The 14,276-nt window shown below is 51.2% G+C and overlaps 1 pseudogene; it reads left to right on the top strand.

Moving 5' to 3' along the window:
- Window positions 1-1,254: 1,254 nt before the first annotated feature.
- LOC120881784 lies at window positions 1,255-12,545 on the top strand (annotated as a pseudogene).
- Window positions 12,546-14,276: the final 1,731 nt, after the last annotated feature.

Raw genomic sequence — 14,276 nt, 5'->3', positions numbered from 1 at the left:
TACACAACATAAAGCTTACAATTTAAATCACTTTTAAGTATCACTTTTTCAGTGGCATTAAGTACATTCACACTGCTGTGCAGCCATCTCCCCCATCCATCTCCAGAACTTTTCCATCTTCCTGAACTGAAAGTCTGAACCCATTAATCAAGGCCCTTCTCCTCTCTAAGGCTGTAGTGGGCAGGCCTCCCCCACGTGGCTGCCCTGAGTACTGCACTGTGCCTTGTGATTCCCCTAACCCCTGCCCACACACCTTTGTAAATCTGTCTTTTTAAAAATTTTTTATTTATTTTTAACTGGAGGATAATTGCTTTATAATATTGTGTGGTTTCTGCCATACATCAACATGAGTTACCCATAGGTATACACATGTTCCTCCCTCTTGAACCCCCTTCCCACCTCCCCCCCCCTCCCACCCCTCTAGGTTGTCACAGAGCACCTGATTTAAGCTCCCTGCATCATCTCTGCATTAAACTATCCTCAGTTTACTCGAGCATACCATTGATCTCCTGCCACACCTGGCACAACCGTTCTCTGAGGCAGTGCCTAAAATTAACATCTCCATTGAACAAATGAGAAAACCAAAGCAGGGGGAGGCCGAAAACTTGCCCAAGGTCCTCACCTAGTGAGGGAGGGCTAGGATTTAGACTTCACCATCTGACTCCAGGATAGCTGAGATAAAAGCAGAGGTTACAGAACGTGACAAGTGACACACGTGGTCACCCCTGGGCAGGTAGAGAGTCCCAACTGACTAGAGGATGGGGCTGGGATTGGGGGTTGGTGGGGCCTCCAGAGAGGCTGCTTAGCACCTGGGCAGAGGGGAGCAAGACAGTCAAGCCCAGCTGGCATCATGCTGAGCCAGAAGAGCATCTCCTGGGGGAAGACCATGCCGCAGCCAGCGACTGCCCTGCCTTCCTTGGATTGACCTGGGTAGTCAACTGAGAGGGGCTGAGCTCCACGGGCCAGGGGTGAGGCTGCTCTGGGAGTGAAAGTGTCCCAACCTGTTGCAGGCCAGAGCCCTGTGGCCCTGCTCAGTAGCAGGCCGGGTGTGACCGGTGTGACCAAATGGATTTATTCCATCGTGAGAAGACTCCCGGGGTTGCCTCCCTTCATGACACTGCCCCAAAGTGCTGGCATAAAAGCAGAGGTCAGGCAGTGGAGAGAGGAGGGTGGCCAGGGAGGACTAAAGAAACGGCTGGGGCGCATTGCAGCAAGGGCCGGAGGCCAAGGGGAGAGGGGGGGTGCAGGCCTGAGATGTGCCCCCTGCTCAGTTGGCTGGCTTTACTGGCCGCCTCCTTCCTGCTCCTGAAATTCGGCATCATCTACTGGGAATGGAACCACCTTCCTCCTGGTCCCTTCCCCTTCCCCATCCTTGGAAACCTGTGGCAACTAAGCTTTCAGCTGCACCCGGCAACGCTGCTCCAGGTAGAGAATCTGTCCTGAATTGGAGGCCCTCTGGAGCGGTGGGCACAAGGACCCTCCCTCTCAGCCCAGGGACACTAGAAGTAAGAAACCGGGCTCAGACACACATCAGGGTGAATCCTGCTCCTGCCGTTCACTCGCGTTATAGCTTCGAGCCTTGGTTTCCTTATCTATCCAGTGCAGGGTTGTTGGGGGACTGCAAACACTGACTGTAGGGACTTTGCCCAGAGCTCACCCAAGAGGATCCTGAGGCAGAGCTCCACAGCCAATGTAACGCGGTGGAGAACACTATTTCACCAGACTCTGCTCCAAGGGGGTGCTGTTTGTGGCTGGAAGCCTTTTTCTGAAAAGCAACTTGGGTTGGGAACTGGGGAAATTGGGACCCCCAAGGGTACACTCAAGTAATGCCGTGGCATTAAGGCCCTTTCTGGGTTGGGTGGATCCCACCAGTAGAAGGGCTTCTGTTGCAAGGAGAGGGGTTTGAAATCCAGGCCAAAACTGATTTGTTGCTGAGAACTGGAGTTCAGTTCAGTTCAGTTGCTCAGTCGTGTCCGATTCTTTGAGATCCCATGAATTACAGCACGCCAGGCTTCCCTATCCATCACCAACTCCCGGAGCCTACTCAAACTCATGTCCATTGAGTCGCTGATGCCATCCAACCATCTCATCCTCTGTCATCCCTTTCTCCTCCCGCCTTCAATCTTTCCCAGCATCAGGGTCTTTTCAATCAAGTCAGTTCTTCGCATCAGGTGGCCAAAGTATTGGAGCTTTACCTTCAGCATCAGTCCTTCCGATGAGAACTGGTGGCTGGAGACAATTCCCTTCTGCATGACAAGGCTCAGCTCTCATCGATGACAACTAAGTACTCTTTAAAATTCTGGCTGAAGATATGCGAGGACCATGGTTCCCCGGCTCCTGCACTGCAGTGAGAGTCATGGGACCTGGGTGTGAGGTTCTGGTCTTTCACTTTCTTCATTGGCCTCCATTTTCTTGTCTTTCTTCTTCCTCTTCTTTTTCTATTGGCTGTGCTGAGCAGCTTGTGGGATCTTCATTCCCCCACCAGGAATTGAACCTGGCCCCCAGCAGTGAGAGCGTGGAGTCCTAACCACAGGACCACCAGGGAATTCCCTGGCCTCCACTGTCATAAAATAAAGATAATGATACGTACCTCATACACACACTGATGGTGCGCTAAAGCTAAAGTAACCTGTGTAAGGCCACACTGGACACTAAGCTCTGGAGAAAGTATAGTGATAATTTACTATCATCTGGAAAATGGGTGGGACATACCCAGCTCCCAGGGTCGCTGAGGTTCAGTGATCAGATACCACATGTGTAAGTGCTGGGCCCCGACTATGCTAAGCCCACAGGGAACCTGTGATGTGACCCCTGCTGACACCTCCGCTGTGGGAACCCGGGCTTTGGCTTATCTGATGAATCGGTGGCGAGTGCTCTGAGAAGGTGAGTACTGGGTTTGAGAAGGAGGGGCTTCATGCCAAAAGGAAGGTGCGGGAATGGGGTCAGCTGAGCTGTCTCTGCAACCTGAGACCCCATCTCTCCGCAGCTGGCCCAGACTCACAGCCGCGTGTTCACAGTGTGGGTGGGCCCCACGCCACTGGTGGAGCTGTGCGGCTTCTGGGCGGTGAAGGAAGCCCTGGTCTCCCACTCAGAGCAGCTCTCAGGCTGGCCCCTCGCCCCACTCTTCCGGAACCTAGTTGGAGAAAGAGGCAAGGCTGCCCTCCCTGCTGGGGACGGGGTGGCTGGGTGGTGACTGCACACAGGGGTCCAGTGGGGTGACCCAGAAGTGTTGACGTGGAGGAACCTGCCGGGAGGACTCAGGTCTCCTCGGATAACCCTGTGCGAGGGGCGGGGGTGGCATGGGGAGGAACCAGCCCCGGGAGTTAAAAGACCTGGGTCAAGTCTCAGCTCTGCTCCAGACAAGGCACTCACTCTCTGTCCCTCAGTGTACCCATCTGTTAGATGGGGAGACTGACTGCTCTCACCTCCCAGGGACAGGGCAGGGGGAAGGTTAAGTGAGCCACACACCCGAAGGTGCCCAGTACAGCACCTGGCTCAGCGAGAGCCCTCCGCCCCCTGCTCTCCCCTCCAGGCCCTGTCCTCCCTTCCTTTCTTTATCTCCTCCTCCAGTTCCTATGGGGACTCTTAAAGGCAAAATCAGGTTGGCAGCCTGGGAGGAGGGCACAGCTGAGCCTGGACGGCATCAGGCTCATAGACCCCACGAGCCGCAGAAGCCCCTCACGGGCCGGCCGGCCAGACAGAGCACCATCCCAGAGCTGACTGGGAAGGCCGCCAGGGGTCTGCCCTCCCCACCTGGCTGCGAGCCGGGCAGCCTTGGCCAGGGAGGCTGGGAGGGACTGCTGGATATGCAGCACCCCTGGCCCAGGGGTCATCTGCAGCAATGGGCACAGATGGCGGCAGTAGAGACGCTTCTGCCTGGCCACGCTGCAGTGGCTTAGCCAAGGTCCGCTGGCACTGGAGCTGAGGCTTCAGGAAGAGGCAGCAGGGCTAGTCGAGGCCTTCCACTGGGAACAGGGTGAGGAGCTGCCTGGACAGCCCCCCAGTCCCCACAGCACACAGCACACTCCTGCAGGGAGGCTGAACCGTGTGTGTGTGTGTGTGTGTGTGTGTGTGTGCAACTGTAGAGGAGTGGCCCCTTTGCAGGTCCAGGAGGGGACTTATGCTACATCAGTAAATCGGGACTTTCTATAGTGTGGGCAGGTGGGTGGACACAGGCCCAGAATGTCCAGTCCTTGGGGAAGCCTGAAGCCCTTCTCTACAGATGGGGAAATGTCCTCCCCCAACATCTCGGGCCATTTACACCACAGACCCTTTGCACACGCTCTTCCTCCTCTAGAATATCCTAATCCACACCCCTTCCCTCCCTGTGAGAAACCCCAGCTCCTCTCAGACCTGGCTGACATCACCTGCTAAGCAGCCCTCCCCAAATCCCAGGTCCCTGCATCCTTTGCTTCCAGCTGGGACACACCTGCCCCACATTCTAGTGTGTTTAAAGTGGCGTGTGTCTCCAGCACCTCTCCTTGCAAACCCAGCACCTGTATCACGAAGCCTGGCCCACAGATGGTGCTCAGTAATCATTTGCTGAGTGAACAACTGAGGACTGACAATGAATGAATGGTGCAATGAGCAGCCATATTCAGAGTGGAGGAGTGCTCAGTGCAGTGCTCTCTGCCTCCTCACTCTGAGCCCCACCCCTCTGCTCCCAGGTGGACCCTTTGACCCTCAGGCACCATTGTCAGATCCACGGCCAGAGTCATCGGGGCCCTTGTGTTCAGCCACCATTTCCTCTCAGAGGATCCCTTCTTCCAGGAACTGATTCAAGCCATCAGCTTTGGCCTGGCCTTTTTCTGCACCGGTTGGTGCTAGGTAAGTTGGTGCTCAAGGAGTCAGGCATGCGGGTCATTGGACAGCTGGGGGTCCGATGCAGGCAGGGGCCTCAGCCAGGGCATAGCCAGGTGAGTGTCAGTTAGGCAGGGGGAGGGCCACAGGGCCTGTTTCTGGGTTCCTCCTGGGATGCCCACATCCGAGGTCTCAGGCCCCTTCAGCATCCCCAGCAACCTTCTCAGTTCCCCTGACTCAGTGCCAGCAACTGAGCAGCCCCTGAGCAGCCCCTGGGTGGGCCTCTTACCCAACAGCTAAACGACCTGTTCCCCTGGGCCTTCCACTGCCTACCTGGCCCTTCCACTGCCTACCTGGCCCCTACAAGGATATGTTTAGGTACCAGAAGGTTGTGCGGGGCTATATCCACCAGGAGATCAGCAGGCACAAACTCAGGACATCTGAGGCCCCCAAGGACTTCATCAGCTGCTACCTGGCCCAGTTCATCAAGGTGGGCCAGAGAGGGCTGCAGAGGGCTGGAGGTGGCGGGGAGGGCCGGAGCAGGGGGAGGGACGGGGTGGGGATGGGTACAAAGGGGCAGTCTTCCCAGCCGCATCTCGTTTCAAAGCCAGGGCCTCAGGCCCTCACCCTGGCCTCAAATCTTTCAGAGCACGCCAAAGCAGCCACTGTTTGGGTTTTTCCTCCCTTCTTCTCCCAGGCCTCTGCTGGCCAGTGCAGACATGGGTAGGGTGGGAAGAAGGGGACCTAGCTGATGTCAGAGCCAGCAATCCTGGGGCAGTTCCCTCTACCCAGAGAATTCTGGTCACAAGTCTAGGGACTGGCCAGGGCTTGCTCAGGGAGACCCCAGGGCTCTGTTAAAGGAGAGCTTCAGATCTGGAGCTGCCCTCCCCGCCGCCTACCCACTAGGCCACGGACGACCCTGTCTCCACATCCAATGAAGAGAACCTGATCCAGGTGGTGGTCGGCCTGTTTCTGGGAGGCACTGACACCACGGCCACCACTGTACTGGGTGTTCATCAACATGATCCAACGTGGAGTCATCCAGGATAAGGGGGCTGATGGGCACACCCTGCTGACTGCCCCTGGGCTGTGGGCCTCTGGGCTGAAGGCACTGGCCCCCGTCACTGGCTTTGGTCTGTAGCCCTGGGAAGGGGGGCCCTGCTCTGACCCCTGTGGTGTGGGAAGTGTTCATGGCTTTGAATCAGAAAGGGGAGAGGGGTCAGGGAGGGGACTTCTATTCCTGGCTACTTAGTGAGTGATTCTGGGTAAGTAATTGAACCACTTAGAACTAGTGTGAGATGAGGCGGTATTATTTCACTTATTCAGTGCTGATTCAGTACCTCTAAGTGCCATGCCCACTCAAGATCACAAAGAAAATGTGGCTAGAGTTCTCTCAGGGACCGACTAGCCATGACCTAAGTTCACATCCTGGTTCCACCAGTCTTGTGACCTTCAGCAGAGTACCTGTCTGGTCGCAGCCTCAGTTTTCCTGTCTGTAAAATGGAGAAAACCATTCCTACTCCATAGGACTCCTTGTATATAGAAAACCTGGTACATAGTGGGTCCTTCTCCTTCCCTCCAGAACCCCTGGAGAAGCAAACCCTGTAAAATCTTGTTCATGAGCTCTGCCTTAGAGAGAGCCTGTCACTGTTGGGACCAAGGGTGGCTGAGTGAGGTGGGGTGACCTAGGAGCCCTGAGTCTCCATGGTTATCTCTGGGTGCAGACCAGGACGGTGGGGAGGCTGGGCTGCAGCACCGTCCTGGGACCCACACAGAGCTGCCAGCAGGGAGGGTGCAGCAGGAACTGGACGCAGTGCTGGGCGCCTCCGGAGCCATCTGCTACAAGGACCGCAAGCAACTGCCCCACACCTGCGCCATCCTCCACGAGGTGCAGCGCCTCAGCAATGTTGCACAGGCACCGTGCGCCAGTGTGTGACCTCCACTCGTGTGCATGGCCACCCTGTGCCCAAGGTAGGAGGCCCCCGTGTGACCTCACGACCGATGCAGCACCTGCAGAAAGCACCCTTCGCTGGGCAGCCTGCCCGGCACAGCCATCCCCTCCAGCTTCTGCCTGTCTGCCTGCTCTCTGTCAATCATCCAGGCATCCATCTCCATCTATGGCTTTCCAGACAAGAGGGTTATGATTGTGAAAGAATATACTCATTTAGGGATATTTTTAAATGTTCTGCACTGTTCAGAAGTAACCCCATATTTTAATGTTCTTCTTCCCAATCTTTTCTGTCCACATTTTTAAAATATATCTATGATTGTGCTGAATATGTAATTCTGAATCCTTCATGTCAGTTAACTCATTATTCTCAGTCTTCTTCAGTATTGGTTCTCAAACTTCCAGAATCACCTGCAAGGCTTACTAAAATGTACATTAGAAAGAAAGGAAAGAGAGTGTTAGTGTTCACTTGTGTCCAACTCTTTGTGGCCCCATGGACTTGTAGCCCACCAGGCTTCTCCTTGCAAGAATACTGGAGTGGGTAGCCATGCTCTTCTCCAGAGGATCTTCCTGACCCAGGGATCAAACCTGGGTCTCTCTCATTGCAGGCAGGTTATTTACTGTCTGAGCCACCAGGGAAGCCCCAAAATGGACATTGCTGGGCTCCATTCCCAGAGCACTGGGGGTGAGCCCTGAGAATTTACCTTTCTAACAGGTTCCCAGGTGGTGGTGATGCTTTGGGTCCCAGGACCACAATTTGAACACAACTGGTCCACATCACTGTTAAGGGCTGCATAACATTCCACCAAATGGGTGTTTTGTATTTCTTAACCCTCCTTATAAACTTTTAGGCTATTTGCACTTTATGTGCCTTAGGCTTGGTCTGCATTTTGTATTATTGCCTTGGAAATGCCGGTCTAGTTTCCTTCATTTTATAATTAGGTTAGAGGCTGTTGTTGTTTAGTCGCTAAGTCATGTCCTACTCTTTGTGACCCCATGAACTGCAGCACGCCAGGCTTCCCTGTCCTTTACTATCTCCTGGAGTCTGCTCAAATTCATGACCATTGAGTCGGTGATGCCATCCAACCATCTCATCTTGTCGTCCCCTTCTCCTTTTGCCTTTGATCTTTCCCAGCATCAGGGTCTTTTATGAGTTGGCTCTTCATGTCAGGTAGCCAAAGTATGGAACTTCAGCTTCATCATCAGTCCTTCCAATGAATATTCAGGGTTGAATTCCTTTAAGATGGATTGGTTTGATCTCCTTGCAATCCAGGGGATTCTCAAGAGTCTTCTCCAGTACTACAGTTTGAAGGCATCAATTCTTCAGTGCTCAGCCTTCTTTCCTGTCCAACTCTCACATCTGTATGTGATTACTGGAAAAACCATAGCTTTGACTATGCAGACCTTTGTCGGCAAAGTAATGTCTCTGCTTTTTAATATACTGTCTAGGTTTATCATAGATTTCCTTCCAAGGAGCAAGCGTCTTTTAATTTTATGGCTGCAACCACCATCCTCAGTGATTTTAGAGGTTAAAAGGACAAGTACTGAATAAGGAGAGATAGAGAAATAAAGTTAAAAACTATTTAAGTCGAAAACAGCTACTGTATATGTACATAAACTTGAGTCTGAGCTACGTTGGGGTCAAGACAAAAGAGGAAATCCAAATTAGTTATGATTCTCATGTAATAAAAGCAAGCATACCTGTATGAGGAAAACTTTGGAGGCTTATCACCCTCCAAGAAGTAATTATGAAGATCATCATTCAGAACACAGTTTTGAAGGCCAGTAGACAATATATATTGAGTGGTGCCTTAAGTAGGAGTTTTTAAAAGATACAGGAATATTTTTCCAAATGGTAGCTTCTTACCTCTAACTCATTTTAAATGATGAAAGTTGGACATGAATACATTTTTGCATGGAGTAAAAAAAAAAAGATAGAGTTGAGGTTTATAGCTCTCTAGTGATCCAACTTGAGACAGGTTTCTGACATGAAATGGGTTCTAATAATTTCTAATAACTAGTAACCTGCTCTCTGCCAAGCCTCACTGTGTTAAGGGATTTGTGTCCACTACAGCATTCAGTCTTCACAATGACTGACTGTCATGCAGATTCTAAGTAAAAGATGTTTATTGAATTAACTGTCTACTTCTCTTTGCATGCTCAGTTGCTTCAGTTTGTCTGACTTTTGTGACCCCATGGACTGTAGCCCACCACGCTCCTCTGTCCCTGGGATTCTCCAGGCAAGAATAGTGGAGTGGGTTGCCATGCCCTCCTCCAGAGGATCTTCCCAACCCAGGGATCGAAACTGTGTCTCTTATATCTCCTATATTGGCAGGTGGATTCTTTACCACTAGCACCACCTGGGAAGCCTACCTCTCCTGCTACGTAATAAATTACCCCCAAACTTAGCAACTTACAACAACAGCATTTCTGAGAGTCAGAGATCTGAGTGTCTGTGGGTCAGGGGCCTAGGTGCTGCTTAGCTGGATGGCTCGGATTCAGTATCTCTCGTGATGCTATGATGAAGTTGTTGGGCTGCAGCTGCAGTCTCCCCTGAAGGCTCCATAGGGAGGTCCCACATCTTCAGGATTCAGTTGATTCTGGGCAGTTGGCTGGAGGCCACCCTCAGTTTCTTGACATTGGGAATCTACAGAGGGGAGCTTAAAACAGCTGAACTCCATTAGAGCAAGTGAGAAGACAGAAGCCTTAGTCTTTTTGTAACCTAATCTCACACGATATCCTGACTTTTGCCATATTCTATTTGCCAGGAGTGAGTCACTACAGCCAGCCCACCCTCAAGGAGACAGGGTTTCATGGGGAGTGGATGCCAGGTATCAAGAATCATTTGGGGAGTGGGGTGTCATTTTAAAGAAGCACAGATGGTAAGGTTGCCAATTTTAATAAAGATGTGGCAGTCTCTTATCTTGGCACCCAGTGCATGGAGGTGACAGCCAGAGCCCCAAGCCTTCCCTCAGAAAGGGGCTTTGGCTCAGCGCTGATGCTCCAGCCTGCTCTTGCTGGAAGCCTTGGTGGTACAAGATGGAAATGATGGTGAGAGAGAACGTATGGGAGCCCAATCTTCTCCATCATGAGAATCTTTGTTCAACTCTTACAACCGTGGTTCAGGGGAGACTTGATTGAAAGGGCCTGGCAGGATGTGATCATTAAATTCTTATTAATTTGATCAGACTTGAGGTCCCCATCTCCATGTACTTTCTTCTTCATAAGAATCCTGTCTTTTTGATGTTGTTGCTATTGTTATTCTTTTATTAAACAGATAGCTTATGAGAGCTCACGTAACTTCCCCGAACACACAGTAAGAAAATTAACTGAGTTTAATTCATGTCCTTCTGATTCCAACTTTTTTTTTGTCCTTTTTACCATACTCTCTGCCGTACATATTGCTCCCCAAATCCCATTTTAGTAAAGTGAATGAGCCAGCATGTTGGATGGAGATGCTTTGCGTTGTCTATTGTTCTGTTGGGTTGGCTAATACTGAACAGTCCTTGGCAGTATTTGACCATCAGGTTCAGAGGTAAAATGTCTCCTGGACTGTAAGGACCATGTCATCAACTCATTCTGCTGTTAGTCTGGTAGGAAGCCCCAGGCCCTGGTGGTCTAAGAGCTATACCAAATTAGGTCAAATTGAAAAAGAGGGAACTAGAGCTCAGTTCTGTTTTATGCCATCTGGGATTAGAAATTTCCTTATTAATAGCACATTCTTGCCAATTGATTCTAGGAGTTTGTTCTGTGATAAGGGCTCCAGGGAACCATTAATAGCCTGGAATCAATATCCAGCTTTCCCAGCTCGGGCAAGAGATGTCTCCTGAAAGTAGAATCAAAGCTTGACAGTAGATCATTAAATGTTACAGATATTCCTAAACTGTCCTTAACCATTCCGACAGTCCAGTGACGGCGACAACAGCAACGACTCCTAATCGAGCCCGTCTCCTCGGACGTTCTATTTGATTACAGACTCCAAGCTGCCATTTACAGGGAAGAAGGTGGGCTAGAGTCCCCAGGAGGCACCCAGCAGGCTGATGGCTCTATAATTTGGAGGAGAGGGAGGGTTACCCTTGTTGAGTACTGGCTATGTCTGAGCCAGTCCCACGAGTTGAGGTCGCTCAGTCACTGTGCAAGAAGTCCAGAACATCACCCAGAACAGGACATAAATAACTCTGAAGGGTAAAAAGCATCTTGCCTGGAGCCTTTGCATCCAAAGGAGATTGTTAAGAACTGCCGTAATGCAGAGGTTTCTTCATCCCAGGGAGGGAAAACAAGAGTGGGGTGGAAGTCCCAGAACTATAGCTAGGAAACAGCCTGCTTAGGCAGCAGCAGGAGCAAGTGCCTCCCCTGCAAAAGCCTCTGCCTGAAGCCACGGAGTCGAGAGGCCTGGGCTCCTGTCTGTCTGGATGGCTAGGGTCAGGGCCCTCCCTTCAGGCTTCAGTAGATCAACTGAAAAAAGAGGGGAGGGGGCTTCTGAAAGCATACACACTCTCTGTTTTCTGCATTCCTCATTGGCTTCTCTTTGGTGTGCAGGGTTCAAACTGCTGAGTTTTTGTCTTTAATTTCAAGATGTCTTTGTCAAAACCAAGAATCACGTGGCCAGTTCTCTAGTCCTCCAGGGATGACCAGTTTGATTCTCTGGTGTTGGTTAAGGAGCTGCAGAATAAGAGGCCTGCTTCAGAGCCCTGGGGCTGGGTGTCCCAGGTCCCAGGGGCCACAGCAAACCCCTTCCTGGCTCCCCTTGGGCCTCTTGCTCAGCCCAGGGCCTGCGAGGTACGGAGCAGAAGTCACCAACAGGAAGCGTTGGCTCCTATCTGCTCCCATCTGGTCAGTCTGATTCTCTTTCCAGTCACTCACTTCTTTGAAGTAGAGTGAGGGCTCGGGTTAGGGTTAGAGGTCACCCTCTCCTCTCCCTAATTCTAAGGAGTGAAGCTTTCTGTCTCTTCTTCTCTCTCTGCCTCGTTACTCAGTCTTCCTTACCCTTTGTCTGTCTGCTATTCCATTCCTCCTCTCGCTCTCATGCACACACACTACCACTGTTTGTTGCCCTGTGCAGGACGTGGTCCCCTCTGGTCCCCACCAGCCACTGGCCCTCTTCCTCAGAGACAGGAGCTGTGTCTCTAGCCCAGGCTGGGAGTCTTAGGATGGAGGTGGGTGCCCCTTAGCCAGGAGAGTAATGCCCAGCAACTTCACTGCTGCAAGGGCCTCTCTGCTGAATCTTTGGGCTCCCTGGCCCCACGCAACTCTTGCCTGCATACCTAGTGTTCTCTGAGCTCATGTCAGCCCAGCATCAGGGTTGGGTGCTGTGTCAACTGAGCTCCTTGAGCTATACCAGCTTGTCTCTGCAGGGCACCATCATCTTGCCCAACCTGGCCTCTGCTCTGTGACCCTGAGTGTTGGGGGACCCCCCCGACAGTTCAACCGTGGCCACTTCCTGGACAAAATTTTGTGGTCAGGAAAGTCTTCCTGCCATTCTCCGCAGGTATGGGGTGCAGCACTGGTTGTGGGTGGTGGGTGTGATGGGACCCCTGCAGGACCACCTGCTACCTCATGACCTTTCCTTCTGCTTCCAGGACATCAGGTCTGCCTAGGGGACCAGCTGGCTCAGATGAAGCTCTTGCTGATGTTTGCCACCCTCCTCGGGACCTTTTTGTTCTAGCTGCCAGGGCAGAGCCCAGGGCTCAGGCTGGAGTACAACTTCGGGGGCACCCGGCAGTCCCAGCCCCAGAAGATCTGTGCCATGCCCTGTCTGAACTGCCCCCATCCAGGTCCTAGAGAGGAGGTCCTGTAGCGAACCGGAGTTTGGAGACTTGTCCCACACATGTCCCCCACAAAGACCTGCCTCAGTCTCTCTCAGCTCCTGAAACGTTGGAGAAGAACAGAGTTTACCAGCTTAGTGGCCTATGGTTCTCCCTAACACAAGCTCTGATGCGTGACATTGGAGGGTATACTTATTAAGGATTCTACCCATGTGGTTCAGTTTTGGTAGCTCAGTCCCTAGGATTTTATAAGGTTGGTTAAGAGGTTTGGCCTTGAATCACGACACAAGATTAATCTGTGGAGTCAAGTCTCACGAGGTAGCCTCTCAGGAGTTCAGAGAGAAAAACCATAAACGCAGTAATGCATCTCAATACCATTGATGCAGCCCCTGACAGTCTAAAACCTGGGAAGCTCATTTTCTGTCCTCTCCTGCCCTCTCCTGGCCAGAGGCAAGAAGTGCATGCCCCTGCAGCCACAAGACCGGGAAAGATCTCCCCAGCAACCTAGGATGCCTCAAGTTTTAAAACACTGTGTTTCCAGGGACTTCCCTGATTGGCCAGTGGTTAGGACTCCACGTTTCCACTGAAGGGGGCATCTATTCAATCCCTGAATGGGTAACCAAGATTCTGCATGCCTCGTGGCACTGCCTAAAAACAAAACAGAAGAACACCCCACTGTGTCTCTAGACAAATATTGCTTATTAAAAAAGAATAATTTGATTAGGAAATTCAAATTAAAGTCAAAATGAGATACCACTACATACCTATTCAGTTCAGTTCAGTTCAGTCGCTCAGTACTGTCCGACTCTTTGCGACCTCATGAATCGCAGCACGCCAGGCATCCCTGTCCATCACCAACTCCCGGAGTTCACTCAGACTCACGTCCACCGAGTTAGTGATGCCATCCAGCCATCTCATCCTCTGTCGTCCCCTTCTCCTCCTGCCTCCAATCCCTCCCAGCATCAGAGTCTTTTCTAATGAGTCAACTCTTTGCATGAGGTGGCCAAAGTACTGGAGTTTCAGCTTTAGCATCATTCCTTCCAAAGAAATCCCAGGGCTGATCTCCTTCAGAATGGACTGGCTGGATCTCCTTGCAGTCCAAGGACTCTCAAAAGTCTTCTCCAACACCACAGTTCAAAAGCATCAATTCTTCGGCGCTCAGCCTTCTTCACAGTCCAACTCTCACATCCATACATGACCACCGGAAAAACCATAGCCTTGACTAAACGGACCTTTGTTGGCAAAGTAATGTCTCTGCTTTTGAATATGCTATCTAGGTTGGTCATAACTTTTCTTCTAAGGAGTAAGTGTCTTTTAATTTCATGGCTGCAGTCACCATCTGCAGTGATTTTGGAGCCCCAAAAAATAAAGTCTGACACTGTTTCCACTGTTTCCCCATCTATTTCCCATGAAGTGATGGGACCAGATGCCATGATCTTCATTTTCTGAATGTTGAGCTTTAAACCAACTTTTTCACTCTCTTCTTTCACTTTCATCAAGACGCTTTTTAGTTCCTCTTCACTTTCTGCCATAAGGGTGGTGTCATCTGCATATCTGAGGTTATTGATATTTCTCCCGGCAATCTTGATTCTAGCTTGTGTTTCTTCCAGTCCAGCGTTTCTCATGATGTACTCTGCATATAAGTTAAATAAGCAGGGTGACAATATACAGCCTTGATGCACTCCTTTTCTTATTTGGAACCAGTCTGTTGTTCCATGTCCAGTTCTAACTGTTGCTTCCTGACCAGCATATAGGTTTCTGAA

This window comes from Oryx dammah, unplaced genomic scaffold (assembly GCF_014754425.2).
Source record: "Oryx dammah isolate SB20612 unplaced genomic scaffold, SCBI_Odam_1.1 HiC_scaffold_2, whole genome shotgun sequence".
Classification (NCBI taxonomy): Eukaryota; Metazoa; Chordata; class Mammalia; order Artiodactyla; family Bovidae; genus Oryx; species Oryx dammah.
The sequence above is the reverse complement of the archived record's forward strand: the minus strand, read 5'-3'. Positions and strand labels throughout refer to the sequence as shown.